General features: G+C 41.9%; 1 protein-coding gene and 1 long non-coding RNA gene across 3 annotated transcripts in view; one reads left to right on the top strand and one right to left on the bottom strand.

Annotated features, from left to right (window-relative positions):
- Positions 1-15,724, bottom strand: part of LOC133629857 (cadherin-12-like) — a 312,919-nt gene that overhangs the window by 145,345 nt on the left and 151,850 nt on the right. The window lies entirely within an intron of this gene.
- Positions 13,055-15,724, top strand: part of LOC133629861 (uncharacterized) — an 87,603-nt gene continuing 84,933 nt past the window's right edge. For both annotated transcript variants that reach the window (XR_009821137.1, XR_009821138.1), the window contains exon 1: positions 13,055-13,070. This is a non-coding gene — a long non-coding RNA (uncharacterized LOC133629861). The remainder of the gene's footprint in view (positions 13,071-15,724) is intronic.

Here is a 15,724-nt window from a genome sequence, read left to right as displayed (position 1 = left end):
CCACCAGTTATTAATGATGACCATCACCTCACATGATATAAACAGAATGAGAGTTAGCGTACCCTCAACGAAAACGCACAAGCACATGCAAGGCATTCTCACTATATAGACTAGTCAGAAAATGAATGCCATTTTGCTGCCCGCCAGTTATTAATGATAACCATCGCTTTGATTAATAGAAAGTGCATAATGACATTGTCAGCATACCCTAATACGCTTAGGCAAAAGCACATGCAAATGCCTTCTAACCACACGGAAGAATCCAAAAATTAGCGCACCTGCGTGCCCCCCTCCCCCACCAGTTATTAATGATGACCACCACCCCACATGATATAAACAGAATGACCGAGTTAGCGTACCCTCAAACAAAAACGCACACGCACATGCTAGGCCTTCTCACTAAATAGACTAGTCAGAAAATGAAAGCCCTCTTTCCGTCTGACAAGTTATTAATGATAAACATCACCTTGAAGAATGGAAATTGCATAATGACACTATTAGAGTACTTGCAAACGCTCACGCAAAAGCACATGCAAATGGCTCCTCACCACACGGACAAATCCCAAAATTTGCACACCTGCGCCCCCCCCCCCCACCAGTTATTAATGATGACCATCACCTCACATGATATAAACAGAATGAGAGTTAGCGTACCCTCAACGAAAACGCACAAGCACATGCAAGGCATTCTCACTATATAGACTAGTCAGAAAATGAATGCCATTTTGCTGCCCGCCAGTTATTAATGATAACCATCGCTTTGATTAATAGAAAGTGCATAATGACATTGTCAGCACACCCTAATACGCTTAGGCAAAAGCACATGCAAATGCCTTCTAACCACACGGAAGAATCCAAAAATTAGCGCACCTGCGTGCCCCCCTCCCCCACCAGTTATTAATGATGACCACCACCCCACATGATATAAACAGAATGACCGAGTTAGCGTACCCTCAAACAAAAACGCACACGCACATGCTAGGCCTTCTCACTAAATAGACTAGTCAGAAAATGAAAGCCCTCTTTCCGTCTGCCAGTTATTAATGATAAACATCACCTTGAAGAATGGAAATTGCATAATGACACTATTAGAGTACTTGCAAACGCTCACGCAAAAGCACATGCAAATGGCTCCTCACCACACGGACAGATCCAAAAATTTGCACACCTGCGCCCCCCCCCCCCCACCAGTTATTAATGATGACCATCACCTCACATGATATAAACAGAATGAAAGTTAGCGTACCCTCAACGAAAACGCACAAGCACATGCAAGGCATTCTCACTATATAGACTAGTCAGAAAATGAATGCCATTTTGCTGCCCGCCAGTTATTAATGATAACCATCGCTTTGATTAATAGAATGTGCATAATGACATTGTCAGCATACCCTAATACGCTTAGGTAAAAGCACATGCAAATGCCTTCTAACCACACGGAAGAATCCAAAAATTAGCGCACCTGCGTGCCTCCCTCCCCCACCAGTTATTAATGATGACCACCACCCCACATGATATAAACAGAATGACCGAGTTAGCGTACCCTCAAACAAAAACGCACACGCACATGCTAGGCCTTCTCACTAAATAGACTAGTCAGAAAATGAAAGCCCTCTTTCCGTCTGACAAGTTATTAATGATAAACATCACCTTGAAGAATGGAAATTGCATAATGACACTATTAGAGTACTCGCAAACGCTCACGCAAAAGCACATGCAAATGGCTCCTCACCACACGGACAAATCCAAAAATTTGCACACCTGCGCCCGTCCCCACCAGTTATTAATGATGACCATCACCTCACATGATATAAACAGAATGAGAGTTAGCGTACCCTCAACGAAAACGCACAAGCACATGCAAGGCATTCTCACTATATAGACTAGTCAGAAAATGAATGCCATTTTGCTGCCCGCCAGTTATTAATGATAACCATCGCTTTGATTAATAGAAAGTGCATAATGACATTGTCAGCATACCCTAATACGCTTAGGCAAAAGCACATGCAAATGCCTTCCAACCACACGGAAGAATCCAAAAATTAGCGCACCTGCGTGCCCCCCTCCCCCACCAGTTATTAATGATGACCACCACCCCACATGATATAAACAGAATGACCGAGTTAGCGTACCCTCAAACAAAAACGCACACGCACATGCTAGGCCTTCTCACTAAATAGACTAGTCAGAAAATGAAAGCCCTCTTTCCGTCTGCCAGTTATTAATGATAAACATCACCTTGAAGAATGGAAATTGCATAATGACACTATTAGAGTACTCGCAAACGCTCACGCAAAAGCACATGCAAATGGCTCCTCACCACACGGACAAATCCCAAAATTTGCACACCTGCCCCCCCACCAGTTATTAATGATGACCATCACCTCACATGATATAAACAGAATGAGAGTTAGCGTACCCTCAACGAAAACGCACAAGCACATGCAAGGCATTCTCACTATATAGACTAGTCAGAAAATGAATGCCATTTTGCTGCCCGCCAGTTATTAATGATAACCATCGCTTTGATTAATAGAATGTGCATAATGACATTGTCAGCATACCCTAATACGCTTAGGCAAAAGCACATGCAAATGCCTTCTAACCACACGGAAGAATCCAAAAATTAGCACACCTGCGTGCCCCCCTCCCCCACCAGTTATTAATGATGACCACCACCCCACATGATATAAACAGAATGACCGAGTTAGCGTACCCTCAAACAAAAACGCACACGCACATGCTAGGCCTTCTCACTAAATAGACTAGTCAGAAAATGAAAGCCCTCTTTCCGTCTGACAAGTTATTAATGATAAACATCACCTTGAAGAATGGAAATTGCATAATGACACTATTAGAGTACTCGCAAACGCTCACGCAAAAGCACATGCAAATGGCTCCTCACCACACGGACAAATCCAAAAATTTGCACACCTGCGCCCCCCCCCACCAGTTATTAATGATGACCATCACCTCACATGATATAAACAGAATGAGAGTTAGCGTACCCTCAACGAAAACGCACAAGCACATGCAAGGCATTCTCACTATATAGACTAGTAAGAAAATGAATGCCATTTTGCTGCCCGCCAGTTATTAATGATAACCATCGCTTTGATTAATAGAAAGTGCATAATGACATTGTCAGCATACCCTAATACGCTTAGGCAAAAGCACATGCAAATGCCTTCTAACCACACGGAAGAATCCAAAAATTAGCGCACCTGCGTGCCCCCCTCCCCCACCAGTTATTAATGATGACCACCACCCCACATGATATAAACAGAATGACCGAGTTAGCGTACCCTCAAACAAAAACGTACACGCACATGCTAGGCCTTCTCACTAAATAGACTAGTCAGAAAATGAAAGCCCTCTTTCCGTCTGCCAGTTATTAATGATAAACATCACCTTGAAGAATGGAAATTGCATAATGACACTATTAGAGTACTTGCAAACGCTCACGCAAAAGCACATGCAAATGGCTCCTCACCACACGGACACATCCAAAAATTAGTGCACTCCTTCCCCTCACCAGTTATTAATGATAACCACCACTTTGCATGATACAAACAGAAGGACCATGTCAGCGTAACCTCAAACGCTAACGCACAAACACATGCAACGGCTTCTCACTATATAGACTAGTCGGAAAATTAAAGCCATCTTGCCGCCCACCAGTTATTAATGATAAGCATCGCCTTGAGTAATAAAGCTTGTATAATGACTCCATCAGAGTACTCGCAAACGCTCACGCAAAAGCACATGCAAATGGCTCCTCACCACACGGACAAATCCGAAAATTAGTGCACTCCTTCCCCTCACCAGTTATTAATGATAACCACCACTTTGCATGATACAAACAGAAGGACCATGTCAGCGTACCCTCAAACAAAAACGCACAAGCACATGCTAGGCCTTCTCACTAAATAGACTTGTCGGAAAATTAAAGCCATCTTTCCTCCTGCCAGTTATTAATGATAACCATCACCTTGAAGAATATAAATTGCATAATGACTCCGTTAGAGTACTCGCAAACGCTCACGCAAAATCACATGCAAATGGCTCCTCACCACACGGACAAATCCAAAAATTATTGCACTCCTTCTCCTCACCAGTTATTAATGATAACCACCACTTTACATGATACAAACAGGAGGACTATGTCAGCGTAACCTCAAACGCTAAAGCACAAACACATGCAACGTTTTCTCACTATATAGACTAGTCGGAAAATTAAAGTCATCTTGCCGCCCACCAGTTATTAAGGATAAGCATCGCCTTGAGTAATCAAGCTTGTATAATGACTCCGTCAGAGTACTCGCAAACGCTCACGCAAAAGCACATGCAAATGGCTCCTCACCACACGGACACATCCGAAAATTAGTGCACTCCTTCCCCTCACCAGTTATTAATGATAACCACCACTTTGCATGATACAAACAGAAGGACCATGTCAGCGTAACCTCAAACGCTAACGCACAAACACATGCAACGGCTTCTCACTATATAGACTAGTCGGAAAATTAAAGCCATCTTGCCGCCCACCAGTTATTAATGATAAGCATCGCCTTGAGTAATAAAGCTTGTATAATGACTCAGTCAGAGTACTCACAAACGCTCACGCAAAAGCACATGCAAATGGCTCCTCACCACAAGGACAAATCCAAAAATTAGTGCACTCCTTCCCCTCACCAGTTATTAATGATAACCACCACTTTGCATGATACAAACAGAAGGACCATGTCAGCGTACCCTCAAACAAAAACGCACAAGCACATGCTAGGCCTTCTCACTAAATAGACTTGTCGGAAAATTAAAGCCATCTTTCCTCCTGCCAGTTATTAATGATAACCATCACCTTGAAGAATATAAATTGCATAATGACTCCGTTAGAGTACTCGCAAACGCTCACGCAAAATCACATGCAAATGGCTCCTCACCACACGGACAAATCCAAAAATTATTGCACTCCTTCTCCTCACCAGTTATTAATGATAACCACCACTTTACATGATACAAACAGGAGGACTATGTCAGCGTAACCTCAAACGCTAAAGCACAAACACATGCAACGTTTTCTCACTATATAGACTAGTCGGAAAATTAAAGTCATCTTGCCGCCCACCAGTTATTAAGGATAAGCATCGCCTTGAGTGATCAAGCTTGTATAATGACTCCGTCAGAGTACTCGCAAACGCTCACGCAAAAGCACATGCAAATGGCTCCTCACCACACGGACACATCCGCTAATTAGTGCACATCTTCCCCTCACCAGTTATTAATGATAACCACCCCTTTGCATGATACAAACAGAAGGACCATGTCAGCGTAACCTCAAACGCTAACGCACAAACACATGCAACGGCTTCTCACTATATAGACTAGTCGGAAAATTAAAGCCATCTTGCCGCCCACCAGTTATTAATGATAAGCATCACCTTGAGTAATAAAGCTTGTATAATGACTCCATCAGAGTACTCACAAACGCTCACGCAAAAGCACATGCAATGCCTCCTCACCACATGGATGAGTCAAAAAATGAGCTCACCCATGCCCCGCTCCAGTTATTAATGATAACCACCACCGTATCTAATAGAAATAATGAAAAAAGCCACGAAGTCAGAACCCACGTATCCTCCGTCGTTTAGGCTCAAGCTCATGCACACTCGCCACATGAACGTCAAATGACTTGGGCCGTCAGTCCTCCCACCAGTTATTGACAACAGCAGCCGAGCACAATATAAATACGACTAGAAACAAGCCGCAAAGTCAAATCTTTAATGCACATTGGCGGCTTTGATCCGTCATATAATTTATACTTTTTTTTTTCTCCTCCCACCGGTCATGATTTGTTAACTATAACGGAGATAAACTTGACATGAGCCACGAGCTGTAAAATGACGTGATTGTAGGCTGGCTCTGCAGATAAAATGCACTTCGTCCTAGTCCGCTTTCACGTTGAAAGTAGAGGTAGATGACACAAAATGGCACGTTGTCGCTTCACGACCGAGTGGACAGGTTCCACTCATTGCATTTTCAAAGCGTGAGAGATTATTCCGGGGGGTTTGACACTGGAGGACACCCCCGACTGAAAGCGAGCGCGACAACCAGGAATAGTCTATGTAAACGTCACACTGACGAGAAAATTACGTCTTGATTTTAACATACGTGCTTCAGTTTGTAATCAAGACTAAATCACCCGCACGTCTCAACATGAAGCGGCCAATCAGTGCACACGATATTGGAATGGGAGAAAAATCCTACAAAGGGTTGAAAATCTTGTTGATGCCAGGGAAGGGGAGAAAACTGTAAATCCAAGTGATGTTTGAGGGGTAATCTAGGTTTCAGCTAATTAGATATCTGCCAATCATCTCATTAACGATCTCCAGTCAATCTAAGACTTCTTGTTGCCATGGTCACATTGATCGACTCGAGCTGGGTTTGTTCTGTCTTGCCCCCCCTCCCTCCCCCCTGCTTTGGTCTGTGGCGCTCTGAGGGCGTCATTGCCATTCCGATCAAGAGGAACTATTCTTCCAGCGAACTACCTTTATCTGCTCCTCCCCCCCCCCGGGAATAGCCGGGCTCTCGCTCAAATGTCAGAAGACTGCGGGGCGAGGCGGCTTCACCCTCCGGTTGGAGCTCGCCTGCGATGCTCCTTGAAAGCAGTTTACGAAAGCTGAACACCTTTTAGTGTACTTGCCCGAGATTCCAGTCCAAGTAGGGATGAAGCCGAATGGCTTATTATATGATATTTGGCAATTTGACATACAGTCAGGGTCAAAACTGTACATACACTTGTAAAGAACATAATGTCATGGCTGTCTTGAGTTTACAATAATTTCTACAACTGTAATTTTTTTTGTGATAGAGTGAATGGAGCACATGTGAGCACAGTGCTGTCAAAATTCAAAATACACTCTGGCCAGACTTTACATACAAAAGGCTTTATTATTATTATTGCGTTCAAAGAACTCCGGCTTATTAGTGATTCCCAGAGCCCAAAAAAAGTCTGCGGGCTATATAGCGTTTTCTATTCTGGCTCCAGTACTATGGAATGCCCTCTCGGTAACAGTTAGAGATGCTACCTCAGTAGAAGCATTTAAGTCCCATCTTAAAACTCATTTGTATACTCTAGCCTTTAAATAGACCCTTTTTTTGGACCAGTTGATCTGCCGTTTATTTTATTTTCTGTTCAGCCCCCCTTCCCTTGTGGAAGGGAGAGCACAGGTCCGGTGGCCATGGATGAAGTGCTGGCTGTCCAGAGACGGGACCCGGGGTGGACCGCTCGCCTGTGCATTGGTTAGGGACATCTCTGCGCTGCTGACACGTTTCTGCTCGGGATGGTCTCCTGCTGGCCCCACTAAGGGCTGGACTCTCACTATTATGTTAGATCCACTATGGACTGGACTTTCACAATATTATGCTAGACCCACTCGACGTCCATTGCACTGGTCTCCCCCATTGCACTGGTCTCCCCCTATGCGGTCCTCTTCAAGGTTTCTCATTGTCATAGTCATTGACATCCCACTGGGTTGTGAGTTTTTCCTTGCCCTTATGTGGGATCTGAACCAAGGATGTCGTTGTGGCTTGTGTCTTTGAGACACTTGTAATTTAGGGCTATATAAATAAACATTGATTGACATTGATTGATTGAAACATTCAAGTAAAACACTTTAAAACTGATCCTGGATGACATTCTGACAAAAAAAAAAGCATTTTGTCCAACTATTGGTGTCTTAAGAAAAAATATTTTTAAATCCATCCACCCATCCATTTTCTACCGCTTGTCCTTTTTTGGGCTGAATGCAGCTGAGATATTTTTAAATCATGCAAGCGAATAACCTGTGATTATTAACCCAAATTCAAAACAATATTTAAATTGGATTAAAACATTTTTTGACAGGAGTAATTATTTGAAAAAATACCAAACTAAAAAATACAACTGACCTAAATCCTACCAAAAATTGTACCTGAAAACCAAAATGTGTGCAAAATATGGTAAGTTTTTGGGTGTGTCATATCCCTTTCAATGGTTTTAGTTGGCAGAGTAATATTAAGAATATTGATAAGAAGGTTAGATGAAGTATTACACTAATTGCCCTTTTTCCATCCAAAAATAAATACAAGATAATTATATTTTGTAAAATAACCAAAAGTGCAGATTTAAACCATTAAAGGCCTACTGAAAGCCACTACTACCGACCACGCAGTCTGATAGTTTATATATCAATGATGAAATCTTAACATTGCAACACATGCCAATACGGCCGGGTTAACTTATAAAGTGACATTTTAAATCTCCCGGGAAATATCCGGCTGAAACGTCGCGGTATGATGACGTATGCGCGTGACGAAGTCAGAGTAACGGAAGTTATGGTACCCCGTAGAATCCTATACAAAAAGCTCTGTTTTCATTTCATAATTCCACAGTATTCTGGACATCTTTTGCAATTTTTTTAATGAACAATGAAGGCTGCAAAGAAGACAGTTGTAGGTGGGATCAGTGTATTAGCAGCGGACTACAGCAACACAACCAGGAGGACTTTGTTGGAGCGCTAGCCGCGCTAGCCGCCGACCTCACCTTGACTTCCTACGTCTCCGGGCCGCCAAACGCATCGGGTGAAGTCCTTCGTCCTTCTGCCGATCGCCGGAACGCAGGTGAGCATGGGTGTTGATGAGCAAATGAGGGCTGGCTGGCGTAGGTGGAGAGCTAATGTTTTTAGCATAGCTCTGTGCAGTCCGGTTGCTAAGTTAGCTTCAATGGCGTCGTTAGCACAGCATTGTTAACCTTCGCCAGCCTGGAAAGCATTAACCGTGTATTTACATGTCCACGGTTTAATAGTGTTGTTGATTTTCTATCTATCCTTCCAGTCAGGGGTTTATTTCTTTTGTTTCTATATGCAGTTAAAGCACGATGCTATCACGTTAGCTCGTAGCTAAAGCATTTCGCCGATGTATTGTCGTGGAGATAAAAGGCACTGAATGTCCATTTCGCGTTCTCGACTCTCATTTTCAAGAGGATATAGTATCCGAGGTGGTTTAAAATACAAATCTGTGATCTACAATAGAAAAAGGAGAGTGTGGAATCCAATGAGCCAGCTTGTACCTAAGTTACGGTCAGAGCGAAAAAAGATACATCCATCACTGCCTCTCAAGTCATTCACTGTAACGTTCCTCATCTACGAATCTTTCATCCTCGCTCAAATTAATGGGGTAATCATCACTTTCTCGGTCCGAATCTCTCTCGCTCCATTGTAAACAACAGGGAATTGTGAGGAATCCTAGCTCCTGTGACGTCACGCTACTTCCGGTACAGGCAAGGCTTTTTTTTTATCAGCGAGCAAAAGTTGCGAACTTTATCGTCGATTTTCTCTACTAAATCCTTTCAGCAAAAATATGGCAATATCGCGAAATGATCAAGTATGACACATAGAATGGATCTGCTATTCCCGTTTAAATAAAAAAAAAATAATTTCAGTAGGCCTTTAAAGTACTTTCTATAGTTCAAGACTTACGGTCATTTAAAAACAACACTGCACATCATAATGGCTGCTACAGTTTTTTTTGTAAAGGGCTAAAACAAATAATATAAAATGTCCGGCGGGCCGGATCTAATCAAATTAATCGATTTAATTGATTAATCGTTGCAGCCCCCAAGGGTGTCCATTGAGCGGCCCTGCAGCAAATATTTTATTGACCCACATTCTAAAAGACAAAGATTAGATTATTATTCGGGCTGGTAAAAAAAAGCAAGTAAAGTGCTGTTAAAATCCAAAATACACTCTGACCAGACTTTACATACAAAAGGTTTTGAGCAAATAAATGAAGTACATTCAAGTAAAACATGTTAAAATTGATCCTGGATGACATTCTCACAAAAAAATGCATTTTGTCCAAATATTGGTGTCTTAAGAAAACATATTTTTAAATCATGCAAGCGAAAAACCTGTGATTAGTAATATAAATTCAAAAGAATGATTAAATCGTATTAAAAACATTTTTGACAGGAGTAATTATTTGAAAAAATACCAAACTAAAAAATACAACTGACCTAAATCCTACCAAAAATTGCACCTGAAAACCAAAATGTGTGCAACATATGGTAAGTTTCCGGGTGTGTCTCATCCTTTTTGAATGGTTTTAGTTGGCAGAGTGATATTAAGAATATTGATAAGAAAGTTAGATGAAGTATTACACTAAGCGCCGTTGTTCCATCCAAACATAAAATACAAGATAAGATAATTATATTTTGTTATGATAGTTTAGAACGCGGTGGTCCAAACTAATTTGGCCCACGAGACCACAGGCATCTGGCCTGAGGGGTGTTTCCAAATTAATTGTATGATCCGATTGCTGCAAAGCCAGTAAATCAGATAAATGATCATTATTGTGTTTTCACTCTTAAGACCAACTGTCACACCCCGCCTCGGGTGAAGGTAATGTAACCTTTGCAAACCAGACTTTCAAATCAAGGATGACAAGGCACGCAGTTGGTAACAGTTTACAAACATTTATTTGAAATCCCAACAGTGTCAAGAGGTGAACAACAGGAAGAAACAAAGCACCCACAATCTCAGTAGATGTTTGATGCATGGAGATCTGGGGCCGTATTTATCAAGCGTCCTAGAATTACTCCTAAGAAGTCTGCTAAGAGATGACTTAAGAGTAAATAAATTCTTCGCTGAAAACTGCACTTAAAAGTTTGTTATCAAGCGTCTTAGTCACACTTTCAGCGAAATGTAGGACTGAATCTTAAGTGTCACACTCAGAGCTGAATTACGACATTACTATGTGCCGTGAACGGAATTTTAGGTGACGTAATTTCTGTGTCCGTAGAAATGACCAATCACGGAAGGGAATCCCTTGTCTAAGAATAAAGAAATATCTTAGAAATATTTAAGTGGACAATGGGAGTGTATATTTTGACACTAAACTACAAAATAATACAAAACAAACAATATTGGCAATGAATCAAAAATAAATGGTTCCTTTTTGTTGCACCTTTCCTGCTTCCAGCTCCCAGACCGTAGTCGAAAAACGCAGGGGAGACACTTCTCCAGGGCCGATGTATGCTCGGGGCAACACCCTTCACTTTACCCGGCAGTGGGTCTCCACAGCGGACGACTTTAGGGTGAATGATGAGTCCGGCGATTAGTTGCAAATCTTGCTTTATTGATTGCTTGCACACAGCCAATCCAACACAAAACAAACTAGTCCCCGCCCGCACTCACGCTACCGCTCCCTCTCTTCTCTCGCCCACACACTCACTGACGTCACTCACCTCACATGCTGTCACCTATTAAAGGGCCACACACACACATACGCTACTCTCATAACATTTTCTTTCCAATTCATTAATTAGGCAACTAATTTGAAACTGGTGTGGGTGGCTCTATGTATACTAGCCCACTGCAGCCACATGCAGAAATCAACATGGAATCGAAAATGATTAAATGTGTTACAAAAATAATACCCGCTCTGTCTAAACCAGGGGTGTCAAACACATTTTAGATCAGGGGCCACATGGAGAGAAATCTACCCCCAAGTGGGCCGGACTGGTAAAATGAAGGCACGATAACTTAAAAATAAAGACAACTTCAGATTGTATTGTTTAAACATAGAACAAGCACATTCTGAAAATGTACAAATCATAATGTTGTTGGGTTCTTTTTTACAATCAACTGTTGCGGTTAATAGTATATATACTTTATTTGTCGTTATTTATATTTTCTGAATACATTATTTGATAATGTTCATCAGTCAACTCATTGGTGTTAATTTTCAATCTATAAAGATAAAAAAATTATATCAAAATCAAATTGCAGGATGTTGTTTATGTAGTTTGATCATTTTCCGCGACTGATGTACTAACATCCTGTGGTTTGTTTTGTACATATGTAGCATCATCTACAAAGATACAAAGAATTGCTATTGCGACATCCAGTGGACACATTAAAAAGCAGCTGTTTCTTTCATTCAAAAATTCAGGTACATTTTTATACTTAAGTTAAAGTTAAAGTACCAATGATTGTCACACACACACTAGGTGTGGTGAAATGTGCATTTGACCCATCCCCTTGTTCACCCCCTGGGAGGTGAGGGGAGCAGTGGGCAGCAGCGGTGCCGCGCCCGGGAATCATTTTTGGGGATTTAACCCCCAAATCCAACCCTTGATGCTGAGTGCCAAGCAGGGAGGTAATGGGTCCCATTTTTATAGTCTTTGGTATGACTCGGCCGGGGTTTGAACTCACAACCTACCGATCTCAGGGCGGACACTCTAACCACTAGGCCACTACTTAGCAAACCCATCCCGCGGGCCGGATAAAACCTGTTCGCGGGCCTGATCCGGCCCTCGGGCCGTACGTTTGACACCCCTGGTCTAAACGATACCGTTTGATCAGCTGCTCGTCATCAAACAAAGCCAGGACATCCTTCCGCTCCCTGAACGTTCGTGCACGTCTCTCTCGCCTCCTTGCCATCCCCCGCTGGCAACTCCTAACCACTTAGGACACCTCTGAAGGTCTCTTAAATATCGTGGAGAGTAGGAGTGATTCTTAGACTTAAGAAAGTTGATAAATAGCTTTTATTCTTAAGTTTGAGAGTAGGACTAAATTTCGCAAATTCTCAGGACTTAAGTGTAAAATGGCACTCTAAGACGCTTGATAAATACGGCCCCTGAGCTCCTGCTCAGGACAGAGAACCTCTTCTGGCAGTGACAGACAGCAGACTGCCAGAAAAATTGCATTTTCCAATTTAAATAGCCCATAGCCCCGCCCACTAGCTGGGACCAATTTGACAGGGGGAATTAAGAAAACCATAAATAACCATCACATGTCTAAAAAATATTCACATAGTACTTTTGCATGTGTACAGCAGTCATTTTTGTACACAGTGTATTCAGGCTTAGCCAACATAACTTTCAAATGTCCAGTGTCCTTCTGTAACACCCAGCTTTTGGGAATCATGGTTTGACCCAAATTTGGCCTAATTAGTCAAGGCAGGTGTGTTCACCTATATAAAGCCCTCAGCCCCACCCTGACTCTTTTTGTCACCTGTTCAGAGCCATGGTGAGTGATAGGTTACCATTTGTTTGTTGAGCACATGCTTTTCACTGACTAACAGGATTGAATGTTTGTAGTGTGTCCATGTTGAGCTTCCTAACAAACGTGCACGGTAGTGATGGGTTGATGAGGCGTCATGAAGCGTTTCGACACATTGCAAAACTGTATTGGTACTGTGTCGATACTTTGTCACTAAATACTGACATCTGCTGGACATTAAAAATCCCTACAAGCAACCTATGGACCGACTCAACTGACACTGATTTTATGACCTAGTACAGGGGTCGGCAACCCAAAATGTTGAAAGAGCCATATTGGACCAAAAATACAAAAACAAATCTGTCTGGAGCCGCAAAAAATTAAAAGCCATATTACATGTGTCATGAGATATACATTTAATTAAGAGGACTTAAAGGAAACTAAATGACCTCAAATATACCTACAAATGAGGCATAAGGATGCAATATGTACATATCGCTAGCCTAAATAGCATGTTAGCATCGATTAGCTTGCAGTCATGCAGTGACCAAATGTGTCTGATTAGCACTCCACACAAGTCAATAACATCAACAAAACTCACCTTTGTGCACTCATGCACAACGTTAAAAGTGTGGTGGACAAAATGAGACAGAAAAAGAAGTGGCATAAAACACGTCCTAGAAAGTCGGAGAAAGTTATACATGTAAACAAATTATATGGTGAGTTCAAGGACCGCCAATATTAGAAAGACAAAACGGCGCTCGCCAAATACTCGAATCAGTGAAGCATGTTTAATATAAACAGTGTGATTTATAACAATTAGGGAGGTTTGTGTCATGTTTGTCCTCCTACAGAAACCATACTAAAACAAAAAAATAGATTTTTTTTCCCCTCGTCTTTTTCCATTCTTCATACATTTTTGAAAAATCTCCAGAGAGCCACTAGGGCGGCGCTAAAGAGCCGCATGCGGCTCTAGAGCCGCGGGTTGGCGATCCCCGACCTAGTATATACAATAATATAAACCAAGTCACTGTATTTCATTTAGGACTATTTCATATCTTAATTTAAATAAAAATATATTTTTATCTTTTTTAGATACAGTCAATAAATAGTGTGAACATGTATCGTGACTAGGATGGTAGAATGTGGGGATTGAACCCCAGTAACCAGCAACCCTCCGATTGCTGGCACGGCCACTATACCAACTTCGCCACGCCGTCATTCCCGTAACGTTCTCTAGTAACAGCATTCCATGATTAATATCAATAAATTAACATTAGTAATGAATGACAGAAAAATAAGCACACGTATGACTGAGGAGTCATGGTGTAACTTTGTGTGGTGTTTGAGTTGTCCGACTTTTTGTGTGGCCATAAACGCACCAGTGGCTTAGTGGTATGCGTGTTGTTGACGAACACCGTTAGGGCCGCTTGTTGTCACTGTCACTCAAAGTTGCATTTCAAAATTACACAGAATAAATGTGTTTATTTTGTTTAGAATTCAGATGGGTTTGATTCGGTGCGCGGCATACATTTGCTGTGCGCAGAGGACGCTTGAGCAGTGCGCAATTGCGCAGGCGCGCACCTTAGAGGCAACGTTGCTCACAGAGCACAGAGGAGGCGTCAGTGCGACACAGTTCGCTTATCGGTCACGTGACCAAAGCAGCTCATGATCGGTCACGTGACCAAAGCAGCTCATGATCGGTCACGTGACTTTCTAAAAGCGGTACGCGCACCGACACAGGGTATCGCTCTATGAGCTCGACGCATGCGCCGATGCATCTGTGTTGCCGGACCCATCACTACAAAACTGTATTGATACTGTGTCGATACTGTGTCACTAAATACTGACATCTGCTGGACGTTAAAAATCCCTACAGGCAACCTATGGACCGGCTCAACTGACACTGATTTTATGACCTAGTATATACAATAATATAAACCAAGTCATTGTATTTCATTTAGGATTATTTCATAACTTCATTTAAATAAAAGTATATTTTTTATCTTTTTCAGATACAGTCAATAAATTATGTGAACATGTATCATAACATGGAAATCTAAGAGAACGTGTTGTGAATGAGGATGCTTGTGAAATTATTTTTTTTTACACATTTTTATTTGAAAAAAAAAACAGTTTTTCCAACGTATTCAATTTTAGACGATTTCTCTTCTTAGTTATTATTTCTCCGGCTGTAGAAAAGACCCGCTCACAGGGCACAGAGGAGGCGTCAGTGCGACACAGTTCGCGTATCGGTCACGTGACCAAAAGAGCTCATGATCGGTCACGTGACTTTCTAAAAGCGGTACGCGCACCGACACAGGGTTTTGCTCTATGAGCTCGACACATGCGCCGATGCATCTGTGTTGCCGGACCCATCACCAGTGCACGGTTTGTGAGGAAGTCTAAGGTCAAACAGTGACAGTGTGGGGTCAAACTGTCACACCAACAAAACCACAAAAAAAAAAAAGTCAACAAACATGATCACACACAACAACCTGCTCACTGAACTTTGTGGATTTTATGAAAAACTTCCAACCTCCATAAAAATAAAAATAAATTACACTCATTTAAACCTATACAACGCATGATGGGGAAAAAAATGCCAAACACGCTCCACGCTTACCAATGTTTGGCGCATTTTACCTGCTTGATATGTCTGACTAATTAAACAACTTTAA

The sequence above is a fragment of the Entelurus aequoreus genome, linkage group LG15, assembly GCF_033978785.1.
Source record: "Entelurus aequoreus isolate RoL-2023_Sb linkage group LG15, RoL_Eaeq_v1.1, whole genome shotgun sequence".
NCBI lineage: Eukaryota > Metazoa > Chordata > Actinopteri > Syngnathiformes > Syngnathidae > Entelurus > Entelurus aequoreus.
Note: the sequence above shows the minus strand (reverse complement) of the source record. Positions and strands in the feature narration are given on the sequence as shown.